The sequence below is a fragment of the Oncorhynchus clarkii genome, chromosome 2 (genome assembly GCF_045791955.1).
Source record: "Oncorhynchus clarkii lewisi isolate Uvic-CL-2024 chromosome 2, UVic_Ocla_1.0, whole genome shotgun sequence".
NCBI lineage: Eukaryota > Metazoa > Chordata > Actinopteri > Salmoniformes > Salmonidae > Oncorhynchus > Oncorhynchus clarkii.
Genome location: NC_092148.1, coordinates 14,523,140 through 14,531,535, shown reverse-complemented (window position 1 = coordinate 14,531,535; position 8,396 = coordinate 14,523,140).

Sequence of the window (8,396 nt, the reverse complement as noted above, 5' to 3'; positions counted from 1 at the left end):
TGATGTATCTCTATTGATATTCCATGACAAAGTGTCCTCAGCCACGGTTACTCCTAAGGACGTGTTCATCTGAAAGAGTCATTCCTCAGATCCTGATTTTAGAACATCTTCATGCTTTCCCACACGTTTGCCTAATCTTCCTCTCTCTCTTTCCCTCTCTCTCTTTCCCTCTCTCTCTTTCCCTCTCTCGCTCCTTGCTTTTTATCCTGTTCTTCCCTCCGTGCTTGGAGAGTCTCTCCGTTCCTAATGGGAATGACAGACAGACGCCGTGGAGAGAAAGACAGAGAGATGGTAAAAGAAAGAACCAGGACACTGGAGCACTCCACAAACATCACCCGCTGACCCCTTCCCCAGCTAGACTCTCCAGCCCCCCTTCAATATCACCAGACCATATCCCCCCCAAACCCTGAATGAACCTGATAGATTTACACCAAAACATCTTTAAATAGGGGTGTCCAGAACTAGACTCCTAGTGAGCTACAGGTTCTGTTGGCTTTTTTCCAACCCATCTCTAACACTCCTTATTCCGTAGAGGGCTGGCCCACCCTGATTTAGGAGAATCTACAGACCCGTAGAGAGCTCAGTCCCGTAGCCCATACGGCAGTGTTAGTGTGCTGGGCCAGAACAAAACCCTGCACACCCTGTGGGTCTCCGAGAGCGAGGACTGAATATACAGTGAGCCCTAATGCCTCCCCTGGTCTGTCTGTGGTGCTCCAACACAGATTACTCTGTAATTACCAGGGACAATGGGTGTGGTACCCCACTCAGCATTGCACCACAGGTGTGCGCACCACACACACACACACACACACACACACACACACAGATTAGGCCTAGAGCAAACAGTGGATATCAACCAGGATTAGGCCAAATACCTGAACAGTAATATGCTATGATTCATATGGCTGATGACATCACACACACACACACACACACACACACACACAATAAGGGATATTAGTCCTAAGAGGTAAAAGCTATGATCCTTTTGACCTTGATTTCTCAGTCAGTGTATTATTATTATTATTATTATAAAAATGTCTACTTAACACCTCAGCTTGGAAAGAGAGAGACACTTTGAGGGGACTGGGAAAGAGGGTTCAAGTAGATGAGAAGGATTAGAGGAGGCCAAAGAATGAAAGAGTTGGCAGTTGATAGGACAACAAGCTGCCGGGTGTTGGAGGGTGGTGGTTGAAAGGACAACAAGCTGCCGGGTGTTGGAGGGTGGTGGTTGAAAGGACAACAAGCTGCTGGGTGTTGGAGGGTGGTGGTTGAAAGGACAACAAGCTGCCGGGTGTTGGAGGGTGGTGGTTGAAAGGACAACAAGCTGCCGGGTGTTGGAGGGTGGTGGTTGAAAGGACAACAAGCTGCTGGGTGTTGGAGGGTGGTGGTTGAAAGGACAACAAGCTGCCGGGTGTTGGAGGGTGGTGGTTGAAAGGACAACAAACTGCCGGGTGTTGGAGGGTGGTGGTTGAAAGGACAACAAGCTGCCGGGTGTTGGAGGGTGGTGGTTGAAAGGACAACAAGCTGCCGGGTGTTGGAGGGTGGTGGTTGAAAGGACAACAAACTGCCGGGTGTTGGAGGGTGGTGGTTGAAAGGACAACGAGCTGCCGGGTGTTGGAGGGTGGTGGTTGAAAAGACAACGAGCTGCCGGGTGTTGGAGGGTGGTGGTTGAAAGGACAACAAGCTGCTGGGTGTTGGAGGGTGGTGGTTGAAAGGACAACGAGCTGCCGGGTGTTGGAGGGTGGTGGTTGAAAGGACAACGAGCTGCCGGGTGTTGGAGGGTGGTGGTTGAAAGGACAACGAGCTGCCGGGTGTTGGAGGGTGGTGGTTGAAAAGACAACAAGCTGCTGGGTGTTGGAGGGTGGTGGTTGAAAGGACAACGAGCTGCCGGGTGTTGGAGGGTGGTGGTTGAAAAGACAACGAGCTGCCGGGTGTTGGAGGGTGGTGGTTGAAAGGACAACAAGCTGCTGGGTGTTGGAGGGTGGTGGTTGAAAGGACAACGAGCTGCCGGGTGTTGGAGGGTGGTGGTTGAAAGGACAACGAGCTGCCGGGTGTTGGAGGGTGGTGGTTGAAAGGACAACGAGCTGCCGGGTGTTGGAGGGTGGTGGTTGAAAAGACAACAAGCTGCTGGGTGTTGGAGGGTGGTGGTTGAAAGGACAACGAGCTGCCGGGTGTTGGAGGGTGGTGGTTGAAAGGACAACAAGCTGCCGGGTGTTGGAGGGTGGTGGTTGAAAGGACAACAAGCTGCCGGGTGTTGGAGGGTGGTGGTTGAAAGGACAACGAGCTGCCGGGTGTTGGAGGGTGGTGGTTGAAAAGACAACGAGCTGCCGGGTGTTGGAGGGTGGTGGTTGATGCCCCTGTGATAGAAGGGAGAGGGGGAAAAAGTGTTGAGAGCAAGTAGAGATGGGGAGAATAAGAGTGAGGAGTGGAGAGAGAGAGTCAATGTGCTCTTTGTCATCAAATAACTTGTTTATTTTCAAGCTTGCCAATCCAACTGTCAGGATCACACCATCTCTCTCTCTCTGTCTGTCTCTGCCTTTCTTTCTATCTCCTTCTAGGGTCAAGTTTTAAGGTCTCTATCATCTTCAACCAATTTTAGATTTGTCTGTACGTATTTCTTTGTGTCAGTCAACATTGTCCAGCAGCAGAATTCCTCTGTAGCCTCCCTACCTGTGGCATTGGCATGCACTCTCTACACAGCTTCCCTCTGTGCATGTTTAGTCTCTCACCATTCTTCTACTCCTTTATCTCTCTCTCTCCCGCCTATAACGGCCCCCTTTTCACTGTTCTCTCACTTTCTCTTTCTTATTCTCTTCCATGTTCACCCTCCATCCTCTCTCCCTTTCCCTGGTCTCTTTCTGTCCCCTTTTCACTCTTTCCTCTCTCCCTCCCTCTTTCTCCCTCCCTCTTTCTGCCTCCCTCTTTCTGCCTCCCTCTCTCTCTCTCCCTCCCTCTTTCTCCCTCCCTCTTTCTGCCTCCCTCTCTCTCCCTCCCTCTTTCTCCCTCCCTCTTTCTGCCTCCCTCTTTCTCCCTCCCTCTTTCTGCCTCCCTCTTTCTGCCTCCATCTCTCTCCCTCCCTCTTTCTGCCTCCCTCTTTCTGCCTCCCTCTTTCTGCCTCCCTCTTTCTCCCTCCCTCTTTCTCCCTCCTTCTTTCTGCCTCCCTCTTTCTCCCTCTTTCTCCCTCCCTCTTTCTCCCTCCTTCTTTCTGCCTCCCTCTTTCTCCCTCCCTCTTTCTCCCTCCCTCTTTCTGCCTCCCTTTTCCCTGTCCCTCTCTCTACCAGCTGGTATTTGTACATGAGTAATGGGATTACCACAGTGAGCAGTGGATCAAGGAGAGAGAAGGGGGGGAAGTCACAGTGGAGAAGGCGTAACACAGAGGAAGAGAGAGGTGCAACAGTAGGGGGGTTAAGGTGGGGAGAAGAAAGACTGATAAATGAGGATGTAAACAATGCTGGATATTCTGATGATTGTAAACGGAATGTCACAGATTGAGTTTTGCCGGTGACATGCAAAGAATCCACGCACACACACACACACACACACACACAATACGTGTCCTAGTATACCCACAGAAGTACACCTAACTCTCTCTTTTAGAAGACAGCTTCTATGTAGAACTGGCATTCCAATGCATGCCAGCTTAAAACCAGCCCCTGGCACTATTTCCATCACCCTAGAGCTAGACAGAAAGCCACACATTTAATGTAGGATTACCATGGCAATGACCGAGCCAGTAAAGAACAAAAAGCTAATTTTGCAGTCTGGAAAGTCTGGAAAAAGTGTGCAGGGTGGACCTTATTAAAATGGGGAGGTGGGAGGTGGAAAGAGAGGGTAATGTGAGCGCTGGAGAGAGGCACAGAGAATGTGTGTTATATTAAACCAATGTCTGGCAGTGTGTCAAGCCTGTAATACACTGAGTAAGAAAATTCAAGGTCCAATGCAGCTGTTTTTTTTTATCCCAACAGCAAATCATTTCTGGGTAACAATTTAAGTACCTTACTGTGATTGTTTTCAATTAAAATGGTAATATATATATTTAGCAAACCGCAATTTCTCAAGCAAGAATTTTGCTAGTGTAACGGATGTGAAACGCTAGCTTAGTTAGCGGTGGTGCGTGCTAAATAGCGTTTCAATCGGTGATGTCACTTGCTCTGAGACCTTGAAGTAGTAGTTCCCCTTGCTCTGCAAGGGCCGCGGCTTTTGTGGAGCGATGGGTAACGATGCTTCATGGGTGACTGTTGTTGATGTGTGCAGAGGGTCCCTGGTTCGCGCCCGGGTATGGGCGAGGGGACGGTCTAAAGTTATACTGTTACACTAGGACTGTCTGGGAGTAGTCAGAGTGGGGAGGGGGGAACTGAAAACTAGCTGTTATTGGCAGAGTTTTGGAACTCTCATTCTTATTGGTCTATTAACCAATTTACGCTGGTAATGCCACCAGGCAGGCCAAAACTCCTTCCTGCCAAAACAGGCTCAAATTTAAGGCAGTCTTATCAAACGACTCTTACAATAAGAATCCATTATCATCATTTTCACAGTATTATTCCAACCTCATAGTGTGGCAGTGCAGTATGTACAGCATAAAACACAGGAAAATCCCTTTTTGGACTGCACTGGGCCTTTAATGGCAGAAAGACCATGTTCATTTAGCCATCAAGACATGACACTGACAGCAAGAAAGGAGAGATATGAAGTAGGAAGTTAATTTGGGGGGTTTTAAGGTCGCGCTGGGTGTGGGCAGAGACGGAGAGGGAGAACGTGAGCGAGGAAGAAAGGGTGTAAAAGGAGAGAGAGGTATGCCTGGCATTGTGACAGTTGCTAAATTGAGCATAGCATGCGTGTTGACAGTGTCTCCTGTATCTCACAGAGGAACAAACTCTTCCTTTTGGCACAGTTGTCAGCTTCCCTTCTCTCACCCTCCTACTCCCCCTCTCATTCCTTCTCTCCCCCCTCTAACCCCTCACTGACCAAATTGTTCTCACCCTTCCTCTCTCCAAACCACCTCTCCCCTCTCCTCTATTGTGTCATCCTCTACCTCTCTCCTTTTTACCCCCCTTTCTCCATGTATTCCCCCTCCTCCCATCTCTTCTACACATGTCATAGCAGAGCTAGAATTAGATCAGGCAACTGTAACCCTCTCAGATGAGCTGGCTAGGTGAGAGAGTGAGTGAGTGTGTGTGTGTGTGAGAGAGAGAGAGGTCTGAGTCAGATCCTGCCCCTCACCCCTTCTCCCATCCCCATCACATCATCAGAGCAGGGCCAAAGGGCCACTCACCCCCTCCTACCGGATTACACCCCTTTCATCACCCCTCACCCCACTACCAAATGAAACTCATGCCCTGTTCATCTCATGCTCTCAGAACCAGTCGAAGTGTGTTCAGATAGAATGGTCTAAGACTAGGAGGCTGTGGTTGGGACCCTGATCCTTGGTATGGGCCTTGGTCTCTGGTTGTGCTGTGTGGCATCATTGGCATGTAGACAGCAGGTCTGTGGGTGGTTCAGCTATGTGTCATACTGTGACAGGCCAGTAGCAGTGTCAGTCTAGGGGCGGGCTGCTCTCACTGGAACATGGAACTGCTGTGTTCCACTGGTGAGTCTGGTGAGTGCTGCCCTCCCTCACCCGGGCATGGCTGTGGGTGGTGTAGTAATGTGTCATAGCTGCAGGGGTGGGTTGTGGATTCCTCTCGGGTTTCAACAGAGCTACTTACTGTTCTGGAGTGGATTTCTCTGTACTCTGGCTGTTGTGAGTGATGTGTAATGCCTGGGTGGACGGGTTTCCCTGTTGTACCCAGTGTGTGTGTGTGTGTGCGTGTGCCTCCAGTCTTGTGCCCACTGTGTGGATGAGAGTGGCAACGTGCTTCCAGGCCCTCTCTGTGCCCACCCTAGTCGCGGGCGAACTGCTGTATGTACGGTGAGGGGGTGGGAGCAGCAGGAGGGAGCTGACTGAGACTCACCGTGAGTGGAGGAGAGCATTCAGAGAGATGACTGACAGTTGCTACAACCAATCTATCCTTTCAAGGACTGAGAGGGAGCAAGTCACGATATTATATTCAAACTGGGGTTACCTTTGCTACACTTTGGATCCTTACCATCCTAAACAGGGCATCGCGGAGGCGGTAAGGGACCTGAAGACCTTTAAATTGGATGCACTGATTGACACACTGGTCGACTCCATCGGTCAATATGGGCCCAGATTGTCACCATAGTAATATGATCCTATGTACACAACATGATCAGTGAGTCATTGTGCGGTGGGCGTCAGAAAGCTGCTGTCACACTCACACACTGTTACCACACAGAGTCCTCCACCTCCTACTGTGCACATAGACACGACACACACACACACACACACACATTCAGCATGCACGCATATGCCACGCACAACACACACACTGGCAAACACACTCAGCATGCGCACGCACAGACGTACAGAGAGCGACAGACGGAGAAAGGGCCAAACACAGTCAGTGATGTTTGTCAATCAACAGATGTCCTATGACTCAGTCGAGAAGGACAGAAAGAGAGAGAGTCAGACTCCTCTCCTCTCTGTCCAGGTCTGCTGCGTGACTACTGCTCATCTGCTGGGTATCATCAGTTGTTGGTCTGTCACTGATAATCAGGTCCAGGCCTCCACCTAGTGGTGGCCTACTGCTAGAGCATGTTGAGCTGACACCTAGTGGTGGCCTACTGCTAGAGCATGTTGAGCTGACACCTAGTGGTGGTCTACTGCTAGAGCATGTTGAGCTGACACCTAGTGGTGGTCTACTGCTAGAGCATGTTGAGCTGACAGCTAGTGGTGGCCTACTGCTAGAGCATGTTGAGCTGACAGCTAGTGGTGGCCTACTGCTAGAGCATGTTGAGCTGAATTTCCTTTAAGAACTTCAGGGTTATCACAGTTCTAGAACAAAACAATGCCAGACAAACATTCTAAAACAAGAGCTATAATAGAGATGAGAATGTGATCTAGAGATATTAGAGTGTAGTGTACTGTTTTAAACACACCAGAGGCCACAATCATCTGTACAGTTTTTGTCTCCTGTTTTTATTTGGATGAATGAAACACTTTCAGTTACAAAAATGACTTTAAATGAACAACACTGTACTATGAACAAGCAGAGATATTTTTCTTGTTTTTTGTTTTTGTTTTAAAGATAAACACAGTAAAAGGCTAAGTTGCTACCACAAGGAAGAAGGGAGGGAGAGACAGAGAGAAGGGAGAGAAAAGAGGAGGACTGCTCACATGATGTAAGACACATGATGGTAGAACAAATGATGGGAGAGAGGATAAGGACACACACACACACTAAAAATGGATAGGGAAACAAACAACAAAGGTTGAAGGTCAGACAGAGGGAAATTAACTACATGTTGACTAACAGTAAATCCCCAATCAAGCCAATGTTTACAAACCTGTTGCTTATCTAACAGATTAAATACATTTTGAGGCGAGCGCACACACACACACACACACACACACACACACACACACACACACCTTGGGGACTTATTTCCACAGAACAGTTATAGCCGTTATGACAGTTTTCCCTCCTCCCTCCGTTTATTAACCCCTCCCCACAAACCACCAAAGAAGTCTGGAATTCCCTGGGAAAACTCTCCTTAACGACTCGTACAGAATTCTCCCACAAACATCACATTTTCAGTTCAAACATGTAGCTTTTCCCTCTGCCCAATGAACACAGAGGACAACATGGAATACAGACAGACAGACAGGAATACAGACAGACAGAACTAAAAGGACAGGGTCAACAAACCCCGAGAGGATCATGGGATCATCAGAATTACTCTGGCAGCACGAGCAAAAAGGACGAATCTCAAAAAAGATCAGAACAACTACAGAGATACCAAGAGAAACGTCATTATCGTCATCATATTTACGAGAAGCTTAAGGTAATTTTCCAATGACAAATACTTAAAAATATACATTTTTATCATTATCTTAATCATCATTATTATCATCATTGATATAGCTGAGGTCAGAAACTGGATTACTAGGTGACGGGGTTGGAGCAGAAAAGAGATGAATAGACAGAAAGGAGAGAAAGAAAGGGGGATGCAGTGGCTGTCTGTGAAAGAGAGGAGGAATGTCGAACTCTTTGGTTTTATTCTGTACGATCGGACTTTGCTGTCTTGCTTAAGGAACTTTGGACTGAAGCTGTATTGTACAAGAGAGAGAATGAAGACAGAAGAAAGGATGAAAGAGAGGGAGTGTGGAAGTGAGTAGGTACGAGGAATATCAGTCATCCTCCTTTTTTGTTTCTTTGCTCCTGATATTGTCTTTTTGTCCCCCTTTGCTTTCTCCTGCCTTGACATCTACACAATGTTCTGTCATCTATCAGTAAACTGTTAATCATTGCCTGTTCTGCTCCAATTTAAAT